Raw genomic sequence first — 16,621 nt, 5'->3', positions numbered from 1 at the left:
CTGATCCAAGGTTTTACTATTTGTCAACGGCAGGATCTTCGGAGGTGTTATGATATTTTGCTATGAGAGAAAAATAGGGCAGTTCTTCTCTAAAGTTATCCTCATCGTGGCTTCATCACCAACGGCCCTTGCCGGAGAGCAATAATGGTTTCCCCAATTAAACTTTAGTCGCTGTTGTTTGGATACATGCATGGAGTATTAAATATAGACTATTTGCGAAACTAAATACACAGATTGAGACTAATTTGCGAGATGAATTTTTTAAGTCTAATTAGTTCATGATTTGACAATGAGTGCTACAGTAAATATATTCTAATGATGGATTAATTAGGCTTAATAAATTCATCTCCTGGATTACTGACGAAATCTGTAATTTCTTTTTTTGTTAGTATCAAACACTCCACGTGACACACCTCCTGTTCCTCCGTCCAAACACCCCCCTCTAATTCGCATAGTTGCATGCTTGTCTCCACGACACGTGGTTAATTAATTAAAGGCCAGTATTAAGCACAAGCAGATGCACATGAACAGAAATGCTGACAAACCTCCCATTCGCTACAGCTACAACTAGCAGGCCTTGACAGTAGAAAAAAGGTGTTATTTACCCGAAAGAAATTACATCCCACTCAAACACATCCACGGCATAGCAGTGAAGTTGTTCAGCAGATCACAACGTTGGGGAGGCTAGTTGCTTCAGGGGGGTCGGAGAGAGCTGAAAGGGCAACCAACTCTTTGTTACCCGGGAGAAACTTCAGATTGGAAACAGCAGAACGAAGATGATGAAAAGGTCAAGTTCGGCTTACCCCATATTCGGTTTGTTCGGCTTCTTTTTTCAGCTGGAACAGTGTTTTTCTTTCACAACAATTCAACCGGAACCGTGTTTTCAGCCAGTTTCAGCCAAGTTTCAGACCAGCAAACGGAGTTTCTCATGTGTGAATCGGATACGACCTGCATTTGGTGGCCATGGGAGGAAGCTCACAGGAAATCTTGAGGCTCGTTTCAATGGTGGGTTTCAGATATTCTACTTCAAGGTCTGATGAGCGCGTGGACATCATGTTTTTTGGAAATATAAAAGCATGCCTTTTTCGACGAAGAAATGGTTACGCTCCTTCACTTCCATCTGCACAACCATATCATGGTTGGAAACAAAAGGACAAAGGACATCAATCAAGCATAAATCTAGATAACACAAAATTTAACAATGTCATTATGAATTTTAGTGCTAATTTGGCTATCTAACAATATATAAATATGCATAATTTAGCAAATTCATTACTCCCTTTATTTTAAATTATAAGTCATTTTAAATTTTATTCTAAATACAAAATTATGTACTAGAAAAGACAGAACAAATTACAATTTGGAGCAGAGCTCTTGACGGGCCAGTCGTTCCGGGGAGAGGGGATATGGAGATTTTCGCACTGCACACAATTTGCGTGACTGATCGACCGTGTCCCCCACTCCCGGCTGCTCTCCTTCAGAATTTTGTGGCAACCTCATACTTTGGTCTGCCACTAACAATCTCACTACAAGATGCAGTTCTTGTACTATCAGTTCTTGATGAAAGTGTGTCAAGGATTTGCTCCCCATATGAACCGATTGTTAGATTGATCTCCTGACCAATAGGCCCAACGGCCTATTGGGCCTTGGTCTCGCGCCCTGATCGGGGGCGCCCAACCCTACATGGTTGGTGGGCCCCCGTCGCACTGCGCTATATAGAGAGGTGGGGGCCGGCGGCTCAAAGTACGAGGTTCGCCGTGAGCCGCAAACCCACCGACAAAACCCTAGACCGATCTACGAGGGCGCGCAGCCAGCGACGGGAAGCTCCGCTGATCCTCGCCGTCGTCACTGCTACGCCCGACCGCACTGCATCGACGTCCGTGCAACCTCTACTTCACCCGTCGCTGCCCGTGTGCTGCCTCCATCACCGAACCCGTGATGGCCAGCACGACCGCGACATCATCTGGAGGCTCAGGTTCATCACCAGCCCCTCTCTCCCCTATCTCCCTCTCGGTGTAGTGTTCTAGGTCTAAATGTGCATGTGTTTCATGGATCTATGAGTTTATCCGCCTAGATCTACCCTAGTCGATCCACAGATTGTCAACAATGGTACCAGAGCCTACTAGCACGTAGATCTAGAACGGGTACCGATTAGAAAAGAAAAAAGACGAAGAGATCCAGTGCGGATCTCAGCAGAAAAGGGTCACCCGACGTTTCGGTTGAACCCTAACTCGATCAGTCGGATCTGAGACAAGAAGAAGGGCTCGGTTTTCATGCAAAGAACGAACCCTAAAACCCGAAGGTGATTCAGGGAAAAGAAAACAGTGCCGTCTCCAACCCAAACCCTAACCCGCTCGGTGATTGACTGAGAAGGGGAAAAGAACCGATTTCAAATCGGTAAAGCAAACCCTAACCCGCTCGGTGATTGACTGAGAAGGGGAAAAGAACCGATTTCAAATCGGTAAAGCAAACCCTAACCCTAATCTGAAAATCGGGCCAAATCCGAATCAAAGAAATAGAAAGGGGAAAGAAATGGAAGAGGGTGGCTCGGCACGGCTCACCTCACCGTCTTGCACGCCGCCACGCGGGGGAAAGAAAGGGCCGGCCGGGGTGATCTGCTCGCCGGAACGGCCACTAGGGCGCCGCGACCAGGCCGCTCGACAGCGGCGTGTTCACCCACTGGGGAGCGCGCACGCCGGCGAGGGGGCCGAAGACGACGCCGGGGCTTGCTGAGCTCTCTTGCCGTCGAAGCTCCTCGCTCGGTTTCTGCTGCGGCGGGACTGAGTGGAGAGGAGAGAGGGGCGAAGAGAGAGAGAGAGAGCGAAGCCGAATGATGCTAGGTCAAGGGCGCCGCGCCGGTCGGTGGGGTTTTGATCTCGCGACGCGCGCGGGCAGCCGTCGGATGGAGATGGACGGCCACGGGCGACTGGGCCAGCGCCGCAGCCCAGGCGGGATAGGGCACAAGGCCGAAATCCCGGCCCAGGCCCAGGTTGCGGCCTGGGCGCGGGGAGAGAGCGCGCGCGGCTAGGCGCGGGGGGCGCGCTGAGCGCGCGGATGGGCCGCGGCTGCTGGGCCGTTTTCGCTGGCTGCGCGCGCGCGCGTGGGCAGGCCGTGGGCCGCGCGTGTGCTGGCTGGGCCGAAATGGCCAAGTAAACAGTAAAGTAACAGTTTTTGTTTTTTCTTATTTTCCAGAAAACAGTTTGATCGATTTGAATTGATTTTTATGATAATTTTCTGTACAAAATTTATCCAATGATATTTTTTGTTCAGTAAATAGTAAATTTGCTTCTGGAAAATAGGAAAAAGATTATTAAATGCTAAAGTTTCCGCTGCGTATTTAAAGTTGTAATTTTCGTTATTAAATTCGAACCAACGGGAGAATTTAATTTTGAAAATGGATATGTTTTAAATAGATTATAATATTGTTGTTATTCTGACCAACGTTGATTAATGGCAATATTATAATATTTTTGTTATACATTAATTCTATTTCTGCCCAACGGTGATGTAGAATTAGTGTAGAAAATAATTGTATGTTTTAATTTTGACCAACGTTAAACTAAGACATGCAATTATTGTTGTCATTTCTTTTCTCACCCTATTTGAATTATGTTTTCAGGAGGATACAACTTAATGAGTTGTATCAAAGAGATCCCCACTCTAAAAGGTGATAACTATATTGAGTGGAAGAAAAAGATAGACCTGGCCTTTATCCTCGCTGAGGTGGACTGGGTTGTCACCACACCGTGCCCCAATGAACCTGTGGCACCGGTGAGGGAGACAGATGAGACTGATGCTGCATGGTAGAACAGAGAGCGGAATTTTGCTCCCATAAAGATGTCCTATGACCTTGAGCATAGGAAATGTATCACTGCCAACAAGAAGTGTCTGGCAGTGATAAAGAACACAATTGAGCCTGCTATTGTGGGCTCAATTCCAGACTGTGACACGGTCACAGAGTACCTAGACAGAATAAAGAGTCAGTTCACTGGCTCTTCAAAGACATATGCAACCCAGTTGATCAAGCAGCTGGTTACAGAAAGGTACTCTGGTAGCGGCAGTGGCATTAGAGAGCACATACTGAGAATGAGCAATCTGGCATCTAAGCTCAAACCAATGGATTTGGCACTCAAGGATGAGTTCCTTATTCATTTGATTTTTGCTTCTTTGCCCAAAGAATTTGACACATTTGTTGTTAATTACAACATACAGCCTGAAAAATGGGATTTAGAAAAGCTCATTGCCATGTGTGTGCAGGAGGAGGAAAGAATAAAAGTTTCACAAGGTGGTTCTGTCAACTACCTAAAAGATAAGAAAAAGAACTATAATAACAGCTCTTCCTCCAAATCATCTGGAAAAGGTCCCATGCAACAATCTCAGAACCAGCAATTCCCAGTGGCTAAAGACCAGTGTCTCCACTGCAAGAAGACAGGGCATTATAAAAAGAATTGTTCTGATTTCTTAAAGATGATTATGAAGAATAAAGGTGAGAACATTATTACGTTCGTAAATGAATCCTTGTATGTAAAGTTTTCAAAATCTACTTGGTGGATTGATTCAGGTGTAACTATTCATGTTGCTAATTCATTACAGGGATTCCGTTCGATGAGAACTTTGCAAAGAAGCGAAAGTTTCATTAAAGTAGCAAATGGAGAACAAGCAGATGTTGAGGCTGTTGGTGATCTTCCGTTAGAGCTTGCTGATGGCTTCATAATTATTCTTAGAGATGTTCTTTATGTACCTTCTTTGCAAAGAAATTTGATTAGTGTTTCAAAGTTGGACCATGATGGTTATGATTGCCATTTTGGAAATGGCAAATGTCAGATATTGTTTAATAATAAATGTATTGGTCTTGCCTTCCGACAAGACGAGCTTTATTTGTTATCACTTCGTGAAAATGTTAATTCCGTATGTGATGTGAATGAAAATGTATCCTCATCGAACAATGGAAACAGAAAACGAAAGAGAGCTCAAGATGCGTTGTCGAAATTATGGCACTGTCGTTTAGGCCATATTTCGAGGGGGAGAATAGAAAGACTAGTTAAGAATGATATTCTTCCTCCATTAGAGCTCTCAGAGTTAGAACAATGTAGAGATTGCATAAAAGGAAAGTATGTAAAGAAAATTAAGAAAGATGCCAAACGAAGCGCAGGAATTCTACATATTATTCACACAGACATATGTGGTCCTTTTCCTGTGAAAAGTGTGGATGGTTATGATTCATTCATAACATTCACAGACGATTACTCTCGTTTTGGCTATATTTATCCAATTAAAGAAAGAACAGAAGCGTTGGATAAATTTAAAATATTTAAAGCAGAAGTTGAAAATCAGCATGATTTAAAGATTAAGATAGTCAGGTCTGACCGTGGAGGAGAGTACTACGGTCGGCATACCCCATATGGACAAGTTCCTGGACCTTTTGCAAGGTTCTTACAGGAGAATGGTATAGTCGCCCAGTATTCAACACCGGGCGAACCTCAGCAGAATGGAGTAGCTGAAAGGCGTAACCGTACCCTGATGGATATGGTGCGTAGTATGATAAGTTACTCCACTTTACCCATGAGTCTGTGGATGGAGGCGTTAAAAACCGCCATTCATATTCTCAATAGAGTACCAAGTAAGTCGGTGCCCAAAACACCATATGAGTTGTGGACAGGAAGAGTACCCTCACTTAACCACTTACGTGTGTGGGGGAGCCCTGCTGAGGCTAAAGTTTTTAACCCAAACATTGGGAAGCTAGATCCCAAAACAGTGAGTTGCCATTTCATTGGCTACCCAGAAAAGTCAAAAGGTTTTCGTTTCTACTGTCCTAACAGACATACGAAGTTTGTGGAAACGAGACACGCTGTCTTCCTAGAGGATAAAATGATTAAGGGGAGCATGGTAGCTCGAGAAATTGACCTTGAAGAGAAGCGGGTGTATGCACCTACTCCGATCATTCATGAGCCATTTTTCTCACTACCTACTATTGCTGCACCAACAAGACAAGACACTGTGGTGCCAGCACCTGTTGTTATCCCGCCTGTGGCAACAATGAATGAAGATGAGGAACCTGTGCCTCAGGATCCTATAGAACCTATTGCCACACATGAGGGGGAGCAACAACAGCCTCAAACAGAAAATGTGCCAATTGAGGAGGCCCCTAGAAGGTCTCAAAGAGTTAGAAAATCAGCTATTCCTGCTGATTATGAAGTGTACAACACTGAAGAATTTCAAATGGAGGATGATCCCACCTCATTTGAAGAAGCCATGAAAAGTGATCATTCATCGAAGTGGCTTGAGGCCATGGAAGATGAGATGAGATCAATGAATGCAAATAAAGTTTGGGATTTAGAAATAATTTCTAAAGGAGCCAAAACAGTAGGCTGTAAATGGGTCTACAAAACAAAACTTGACTCTCAAGGGAATATAGAGAGATATAAAGCCCGACTTGTGGCAAAAGGCTTTACACAAAGAGAAGGGATTAATTACAACGAGACCTTTTCTCCAGTCTCATGTAAGGATTCTTTTAGAATCATAATGGCATTAGTGGCACATTACGATTTGGAATTACATCAGATGGATGTAAAAACGGCATTTCTCAACGAAGACTTAGATGAAAATGTTTACATGGCACAACCGAAAGGTTTTGTCATGGAAGGAAAAGAACGTTTGGGATGCCGCCTAAAGAAATCTATTTATGGATTAAAACAAGCTTCAAGACAGTGGTACTTGAAGTTTGATCAGACAATAAAGAATTTTGGGTTTAAAGATAATGTTGAGGACAATTGTGTCTACGCAAAGTTTAAGAATGGGAAGTTTATCTTCCTTGTCCTGTATGTGGATGATATCTTACTTGCTAGTAGTGATGTCAGTCTACTACTGGAAACAAAGAAGTTTTTGTCCTCAAAATTTGATATGAAAGATCTTGGTGAAGCTTCGTTCGTTCTAGGGATCGAGATTCACCGAGATAGAAGTAAAGGGGTATTAGGACTGTCACAAAAGGCATACATAGAAAAAGTCTTAAAGAAATTCAGTATACACAAATGTAGTCCCTCACCTACTCCTATAGTCAAGGGCGACAGATATGGGGATTTTCAATGCCCCAGGAACCAATATGAGATCGATCAAATGAAAGTGGTTCCATATGCTTCAGCTGTCGGAAGCTTGCAGTATGCTCAAGTATGTACGCACCCTGACTTGGCATTTGTTACCGGGTTACTTGGCAGATTCCAGAGCAATCCTGGAATAGAACACTGGAAATTGGTAAAGAAAGTCTTGCGTTATTTGCAAGGAACGAAAGGCCTCATGATGACGTATAGAAGATCTGATTCACTCAATATAGTGGGATATTCAGATTCTGATTATGCGGGAGATAATAGAAAATCCACGTCTGGATATGTCTTTACTCTCGCAGGGGGAGCTATTTCATGGAAAAGCTCAAAACAAACCGTCACTACATCGTCCACAATGTATGCCGAGTTTGTAGCGTGTTATGAGGCAACGGGGCAGGTGAACTGGCTAAAGAAGTTCATACCCGGTTTGAAGGTGGTTGACGACATCAATAGACCACTGAAATTATACTGCGATAATAATCCAGCAGTACAGTATGCTCACAACAATAGGTCAAGTGGTGCTGCCAAACACATTGACATAAAGTATTATGTTGTGAAGGATAAAGTCCGGGATCAGATGATAAGTCTTGAGCATATAAGTACCGAAAAGATGCTCGCGGATCCGCTTACAAAAGGCTTACCACCCAACGTGTTCAGAGAACATGTAGCCGGCATGGGTTTAAGGGAGAGCCTATGATTCCTGGACTATAAAGGGCCCAAAAGTTAAAGTAACTGTTTCAGATCAGAGACGTGCATTGTAGCTGTCAAATCTATCGGCGATTGACCGAGACGATGAAACATGCTCTATGCATCATCTGTGAAGAAATGAGTAAGGTTTAAAGGATTGAAGTTTAAAGTTTAAAGATAAAAGTAATAGTGAGATCAAAGGGGAGAATGTTAGATTGATCTCCTGACCGGGCCTTGGTCTCGCGTCCTGATCGGGGGCGCCCAACCCTACATGGTTGGTGGGCCCCCATCGCACTGCGCTATATAGAGAGGTGAGGGCCGGCGGCTCAAAGTACGAGGTTCGCCGTGAGCCGCAAACCCACCGACAAAACCCTAGACCGATCTACGAGGGCGCGCAGCCAGCGACGGGAAGCTCCGCTGATCCTCGCCGTCGTCACTGCTACGCCCGACCGCACTGCATCGACGTCCGTGCAACCTCTACTTCACCCGTCGCTGCCCGTGTGCTGCCTCCATCACCGAACCCGCGATGGCCAGCACGACCGCGACATCATCTGGAGGCTCAGGTTCATCACCAGCCCCTCTCTCCCCTATCTCCCTCTCGGTGTAGTGTTTTAGGTCTAAATGTGCATGTGTTTCATGGATCTATGAGTTTATCCACCTAGATCTACCCTAGTCGATCCACAGATTGTCAACACCGATATCAAAAGGTAGATTTTTATCCTGAAAGACATGGATGTAGGAGTGAGCGCTAAACAAGTTCATAGATGCAAAACTGTAAGCAGTTCAAGCCAGCAACTAACCTGCTCTTTCATGGCATTCTCAATTCTTTTTTTCCATGTTGAAACTCGAGCATCCATCACACTCTGCTTTTCAATCTCAGCGACGTTGGCAAGGGGAGCATTATGTATGAAGAATTATCTATCAGTTTTGGAAGTTGAAGAGAAAAGGCAAATTCAGAGCACATCTCAAAATTAAAGTTCTCAATCGCAATATTGGGGAAACAACCATATTGCCAAAACGGCATGCCTTAAGCCCTTAACCAGTGCACACATGAAAGGTGGAAGCACATTAGATATACCAGCATAATATTTTATTTAATTTAGCGCTAAGGATTGTTGCATGGGAATTTACAACACATTCAGTTCTTCCTGACACTTTATTCCAGAAACTTGTCTGTAAAATCCAATACATGACAAAGATGCGAGATCAGAATTTTTGGGAAGATATTGCAACTAATCATACAAGCAAAATTTTGTCCAGTGCAGCAATAATCTTTTTTTCCACAACAGTTGAGACTGAATTTGTTAGGGGTTAAGCTCCGGAGGTTGTAGCTATGGTGGATTGGGGGCCGGGGCTTGAAGACTCGACGTCGAGGCGGCAGTGCCGTGCTGTCGAGGAGGGGTTAGGGCTACGGCGCGAGTGGACAAGGAACACGGAGGGAGCGCCAGGTGCCTAAGGGTGTCTTTGTGACACAATCCCAGGCTAATTCCTTTCTTCTCAGAGTTGGACTCTTATAGTCCTTACAAACCGAAACAACTTGACTCATTAGGCTAACAAACTCTGCTACTAATCCGAACCCAATCTCTAAAACTCTCAACTAACTAAATCTGCTAGGACTCTTAGGGACTCGGCTTGGACCTGAACCAGAACCGTCTTAGGTCTAGCCACTTCGCCTAGCATAGGTCTTGCCGACCATAACATCTCTCCCATCCTTCGGAAACAGCTCGTCCTCGAGCTGGAACGCCGGGTAAGCAGCCCGGAACTCCTCCACCGGCTCCCAGGTGGCGTCGGCAGCCGGCAAGTCGGCCCATTGAACGAGTACATGCCACGCCCCACGACTAAGGCGGGAACGCAGCACCCTCTCTGGTTGAAGAAGTGGCCGGCCGTGGCGTAGAGGCGGTAAAGCTGGCACCGAGGACGGCGGCGTGCCGCGAAAGGGCTTCAGGACGCCGACGTGAAAAACGTCGTGAATCCGGGCACCCTCCGGCAGCCGGAGACGATAGGCCACCTCGCCAAGGCGTTCAAGCACCATGAACAGCCCAGCATATTTGGGCCCCAGCTTGCCCTTGCTGCCCGGAGCGACAGACTAGTTGTGGCGAAGCAGACGGAGCAGCACCCAATCGCCAACCGCGAGCTCGAGCGGTCGGTGCTTGGCGTCGTAGAAGCGTCGCACATGTTCCTGAGCCTACAGAAGACGCGCACGAACCTCGGCGAGGAATTCATCCCTGTTGGCGAGCAGGGCGTCCACAGCATCCGTGCGAGCGCCCCCCGGAGCATAGGGCAGGAGCTCTGGCGGTGCGCGACCGTAGACAACAGCGAAGGGCGACGTCCGTAGGGCAGAGTGGTAGGCGGTGTTGTAGCAGAACTCTGCCCACGGAAGCCAGTCGAGCCAATCCCGGGGACGATCGCCAGTGATGCAACGAAGGTACATGGCGATCGTCTTGTTAACCGCCTCGGACTGCCCATCCGTTTGTGGGTGGAAGGCAGTGCTCATGCGGAGTTGGACGCCCGCCTGACGGAACAGATCGCGCCACACGTGGCCTGTGAAGACCGGATCACGGTCACTGACAATGGAGTCCGGGAAACCATGGAGGCGGACGATGTCGCGGAAGAACGCGCGGGCGACGGAGGAAGCCGTGTACGGGTGGCCCAACGGGATGAAGTGGGCATACTTGGAGAAGCGATCGACGACGGTGAGGATGACGCTCTTGCCGTGGACTTTGGGAAGCGCCTCGACGAAGTCCATGGCAATGTCGGCCCAAACACGCGATGGCACCGGCAGGGGCTGTAGCAAGCCGGCCAGGTGCATCGCCTCTGTCTTGTTGCATTGACACGTCGCACACGCCCGCACGTAGTCATGGACGACGCGGCGATCATGCTCGACGAAGAATTCGGTCCGGAGCCGCTGCAACGTCTTTTGGATGCCTTCATGCGCGTTGGTGTGGGCCAGCTGTAGAACGTCGTCGAAGACCGAGGAGGTCGCTGGGACATAGACGCGGCCCTTGTAGAGGAGGAGTCCGTCTTGCAGCGCCCAGTCTACGCCACGCGCGCCTGAGGCCACCTCGTCGCGGAGCGCTCGCAGCTCGTCCGACGCGGTCACCTCGCGCCGGAGCTAGTCGAAGAGTTGGAATGTGGGAATGGAGATTGCCGCGAGGACCGGCGTGGCTGGAGGCAGCGTGGCCAGCAGGGGTGCGTCGCCATCTCGCCGGGAAAGCGCATCCGCGACGATGTTGAAGCGCCCTGGCCAAAACTCAATCCTAAAATCATAACCCATGAGCTTACTGATCCAGTGGTTCTGGGGAATCATGGACAGGCGCTGGTCGAGGAGGAACTTCAAGGCATAGTGATCGGTGCGGACAATGAAGGAACGACCCCATAAGTAGGGCCGCCAATGCCGAACGGCCTGCACCAGGCCGATCAACTCCCGCTCGTAAGCGGCGACCTTCAGGTGACGCGCCACGAACGGCCGACTGAAGAACGCCACGGGGCCGGCGCCTTGGTGCAGGATAGCCCCAAAGCCGGAGCCCGACGCATCGCAGTCGACGAAGAACTTGTTGTCGAAGTCCGGGAGGTGCAGGACCAGAGCCGCGGAGAGCGCCGTCTTCAATGCCACGAACACCGCGTCCACCGCCTCTGTCCACAGGAACGCATTCTTGCGCAGGAGGCTGGTCAGAGGCGCGGCGAGGGTACCGTAATCCTTGATGAAGCGCCTGTAGTATCCTGCCAAGCCAAGGAATCCACGAAGGCCACGGGCAGACCTCGGCTGCGGCCAAGACTGCACTGCCGCGACCTTGGAGACGTCCATGGCGACAGCCGCATGCGAGATCACGTGTCCCAAGTAGTGAACTGGTGGAGCCGCGAAGGAGCACTTGGACCTCTTGAGGTGGAGCCGATGGGCGCGCAACACCTCGAGGACTGTGCTCAGCTGAAGAAGGTGCTCCGTCCATGAGGCGCTGTAGACGAGGATATCGTCGAAGAATACGAGCACGCACCGGCAGAGAAAGGGCTTCAGCACCATGTTCATGAGGGCCTGGAACGTCGACGGCGGTTGGAGAGGCCGAACGGCATGACGAAAAATTCAAAATGGCCATGGTGAGTGCGGAATGCCGTTTTGGCCACATCGTCCGGGTGAACGCGCACTTGGTGATACCCCGAACGGAGGTCGAGCTTCGTGAAAAACTTTGCACCATGGAGCTCGTCCAGCAACTCCTCGACGACCGGTATGGGGAACTTGTCCTTCACAGTGATCGCGTTGAGGGCGCGGTAGTCCACGCAAAACCTCCACGATCCGTCTTGCTTCTTGATGAGCAGGACCGGCGCCGAGAATGGGGATGTACTGGCGCGGATCGTGCCCTGCTGCAGCATCTCTTCACATTGCTTCTCCAGCTCGTCCTTTTGCAATTGTGGATAGCGATAAGGACGCACCGTAACTAGTTCTGTGGCCGGCTTGAGGTGTATCCTATGGTCACACGCGCGCGGTGGAGGCAATCCGGTCGGCGGTGCGAACACATAGGCGTAGGACCCCAGCAGGCGCTCGAGGATGGTAGGCTTGGTCCCCTTGGTCGAGAACCCCCGGATAACCTGGAGCCGCTGCGGCGAAGCGGCTGCAGCCGCAGTGTGCGGCGAGCCGACTCCATGCCACAGCACGTGGCGGTCCTTGAACGTGAACTCCATGCACAGGTTGTCAAAGTCCCAAAGGATAGGGCTGAGGGTGCGGAGCCAAGCTATGCCGAGGACCATGTCGCAGGAGTCCAACGGGATGGCGTAGCACTCGACGGTGAAGGCTTCGGCCCCAATCCGGAGATCGGTGTCGCATGCGATGCTGCGACACATGACGCGATCTCCATTAGCCATGATGACATGAGCGCCTTCGTTGTCCTAGAACTGGATCTCCGCGCGCCACGCCGTAGCTCGGTTGATGAAGTTATGAGTAGAGCCCGAGTCCAGCAGAGCAGTGAGCTTGTGCGGCCCCACCTGCACACGGAGTTGCATCGTCTCCTCGGACCGTATGCCGGTGATCGCCGAGAGCGAAATCAGTGGCTTGTCAGGGTCGAACGGAGGGTCGGTGGGCGGCGGGGTGTCAGCATCATCATGATCGTCCGGTTCTTCGACGATGTAATCGGCCGCCTCGAGGAAGAACAGCCGGGCACACTTATGGCCCCAGACGTAGGGCTTGTCACAGTTGTAGCAGAGGCCTTGCTTTCGACGCTCCGCCATCTCCTCGGGTGTAAGGCGCTTGAAGGCTCGAGGCGCCGGTGTCGATGAAGAACCCAAAGAGGACGTCGGTCCAGCCGGGCCGGTCAGGGCCGGCGTCGATCCGGCCGGTCGACGTCGCGGTGGTGCAGGCAGAGCGAGCAGAGCCGGCGCGTTCCGGCGTTCGTAGGCGCGGGCCCGGTGCATGGCGCGTTGCAGGTCCTGTGGGTCATGGAGTTCCACGTCGATGCGGATATGATCGGGCAGGCCACCCGTGAAGAGCTTCGCCTTCTGCCCTGGGGAGAGACGTCCAGCGTGTGCAGCACGCGCCTGGAACGCCTCCATGTAAGCGTCGACCGTCGACGTGAACGGCAGCCGAGCCAAATCTGAAAGATGGTTGGTGCTCAGGGGAGGCCCAAACCGCTGATGGCACAGCGTGCGGAACTCCTCCCACAGTGGCCGGCCGGAATCAGCCTCGAGGACCAGGTACCATTGCTGCGCGACTCCGGTGAGGTGGTAGGACGCGAGCCAGACCCGGTCGGCGTGGCGCGTCTGATGGCCCTAGAAGAATTGCTCGCACTTGTTCAACCACCCCAGCGGGTCCTCCTTCCCGTCGATGGTGGGGAACACAAGCTTATGATACTTGGGCACGACGTGACCCTCCCATGCAGCCTCCGGCGCCGGCGGAACATGTAGGCGAGGAGGGGTCTCCACCGCGGGTGCCGTCGACACAGCCGCCGCCCCCACGATGGACTCGAAGGACGGCACGGGGGACGACGAGTGAGGGAAGGAGATGTGTGTGATCGGCACACCGAACTGGGGAGCCACGACCGACATGAGAGGCGCCAAGGCTGGGCTCGAGGCCAAGGGCGCCGATGGCGCGGACGAACTGATGTCCGTGAGCGCCGGCATGGAGGACGCTGGTCGGCCGCCGGAGCCCGGCAACGCGGACTGATGAAACTGCGCCCTCGTGGGGGGGGGGGGGGGGCGGCCGTCGATTGCCCCGACGCGCGCCGCCAGATCGCCCATCTGGAAGTTCATGAAGGCGAGCTGGTTCTGGATGCCTTGGACGGCGTTGGTGAATTGCTGGAGCGTGTCGGCGGGGATGGCGTACAGCTAGGGCGATGGTGGTGGCTGCGAGGACAGAGGCAGGGTGGTGGTGGGGATGAGCGCCCCGGCAGAGGCGATGGGCTGCGACACCCCCATGGTCGGCGTGACCAGGGGCGCAGAGGGGTTGGAGATCGGTGGAAACGACGGCGACGGGGAAGCGGTGGTGGGTGGAACGGCTGGTGACGAGGTCCCGGACGAGGCCATCAAGTCTGATACCAGGTTGTTAGGGGTTAAGCTCCTGAGGTTGTAGCTATGGTGGATTGGGGGCCGGGGCTTGAAGACTCGATGTCGAGGCGGCGGTGCCGTGCTGTCGAGGAGGGGTTAGGGCTGCGGCGCGAGTGGACAAGGAACAGGGAGGGAGCGCCAGGCGCCCAAGGGTGTCTTTGTGACACAATCCCAGGCTAATTCCTTTCTTCTCAGAGTTGGACTCTTATAGTCCTTACAAACCGAAACAACTTGACTCATTAGGCTAACAAACTCTGCTACTAATCTGAACCCAATCTCTAAAACTCTCAACTAACTAAATCTGCTAGGACTCTTAGGGACTCGGCTTGGACCTGAATCGGAACCGTCTTAGGTCTAGCCACTTCGCCTAGCATAGGTCTTGCCGACCATAACAGAATTTCATTGCGATTGTAATGAAATTTCATAGTTAATGCAGCAATAATCTATTATAATAAGCTTTATCCTAGCATGTTTTGACATGCTTACACCTAATATATATTTAGCCAACATATTGACTTACAGGGCACCAAGATGCTTGTAAACGCACAAGACATACATGTAAATGGACTATAGAACCATTAAAAACTCACCAGATGTGACCGACACAAATCGTCGAGGCTTGCATGTGTATCTATGCCATCCTGTGTACCATTGGAAGTTGCAGCAATAGTCTGAACAGAGGAAAAATGAATTTTTGGGAAGATATTGCAACTAATCATACAAGCAAAATTTTGTCCAGTGCAGCAATAATCTTTTTTTCCACAACGGTTGAGACTGAATTTCATTGCGATTGTAATGAAATTTCATAGTTAATGCAGCAATAATCTATTATAATAAGCTTTATCCTAGCATGTTTTGACATGCTTACACCTAATATATATTTAGCCAACATATTGACTTACAGAGTTACAGGGCACCAAGATGCTTGTAAACGCACAAGACATACATGTAAATGGACTATAGAACCATTAAAAACTCACCAGATGTGACCGACACAAGTCGTCGAGGCTTGCATGTGTATCTATGTCATCCTGTGTACCATTGGAAGTTGCAGCAATAGTCTGAACAGAGGAAAAATGAAAATGAATATTACCCAAATGTTGGATATATAGCTAAACACAGCAACCAGGAAACAAAGAAGTCAATAAAAATAAACCTCGTCAAGATATGTTGGAACATCAGGATCAACATCTATGTCGTTTGGCATGTCTGGATCATCATCATCAAAATTAATGCCAGTATTTGATCCATTGTCATCTTTCAAATCTCCAAACACATTGGGATTTCCTTATCAAATTCAAATGATCTCAAAAACTGCATGTTGGATGGTTAATACATAATTTATATTTCACCAAAAAGATATAAATTAAATAAGTCAAAAGATTAGACATGCCTAATTTACATGGACACTGTAACAATGTTGAGTACCTTTTCAAAACGAGGGGGTGATTAGAAACAATAATGCTCCTCCTGCGGCTGAGACGGCTGTGCTTCAAAAGATTTAGCATGTTGAGGTATGACACCTTCCATCTTTGCCATAGGAAATAGAAATTTGAGAGTTTTCTTTTTTCGAAGTGCCAATAACCCCCCATGGAGAACCTTTCACTGCTCCAAAACAGATCAGTAAATATAGTTCCATACATAGGTCATCAAAATAGCTTTTCAAGGCACGAAATAAAAGATATATATCCATAAAGAACAACTTCCTGTACCTCTCATGTAAGGCCGAATCTCTAGGTTGCCAGGTTCATGTGGATTCAAAGGTTTCCATGGATCCTCATCATCAGAATAATCTCCAACAGGATCCTCTATATCATCTGGGTGAGGCATTTCAACATCATCAACAAAGTTAGGTTCATCAGGATCAGACCAATGTTTGTCATCTGGACTGGTTTCTTGAGTTGAAAATTGTTCAGGATTCTCCTGAGTTGGATCTAGACCTCCTAGGACTTCTCCAGCAGCCGATTGACGACCTTTGCCCGCTGATCTTACATTTGGGGTAGTGAAAACATTGGCTTGGCTTTTAGAAGGCGCTGAACTGCCTTGACGAGGCACACTATTTTCTTCCCCGGCAACCACCACCGAAACCTTCACGGTGCGCATTGTATCCTCGACCACCAAAACCGCCATGCTAGAAGCCACCAGCTTGAAAGCCACTGCCACGGCCACCGTACCCCGAATTAAACCCCGGGTTAAAACCGGGATTAAAACGTTGGGATTGGCCACCGTGGTAGCCCTGAGAGTACGTCTTTTTTTTTTTTTGACAAAAAGACGCCCGCCCAGGAGAGGCAATTTCGGGCATTATATGC

The 16,621-nt window shown here is 49.4% G+C and overlaps 1 pseudogene; it reads right to left on the bottom strand.

Moving 5' to 3' along the window:
• Window positions 1–1,477: 1,477 nt before the first annotated feature.
• On the bottom strand, window positions 1,478–16,442 carry LOC136476598 (condensin-2 complex subunit H2-like; annotated as a pseudogene).
• Between the last annotated feature and the right edge of the window lie 179 nt (window positions 16,443–16,621).

The sequence above is a fragment of the Miscanthus floridulus genome, chromosome 8 (assembly GCF_019320115.1).
Source record: "Miscanthus floridulus cultivar M001 chromosome 8, ASM1932011v1, whole genome shotgun sequence".
Classification (NCBI taxonomy): domain Eukaryota; kingdom Viridiplantae; phylum Streptophyta; class Magnoliopsida; order Poales; family Poaceae; genus Miscanthus; species Miscanthus floridulus.
The sequence above is the reverse complement of the archived record's forward strand: the minus strand, read 5'-3'. Positions and strand labels throughout refer to the sequence as shown.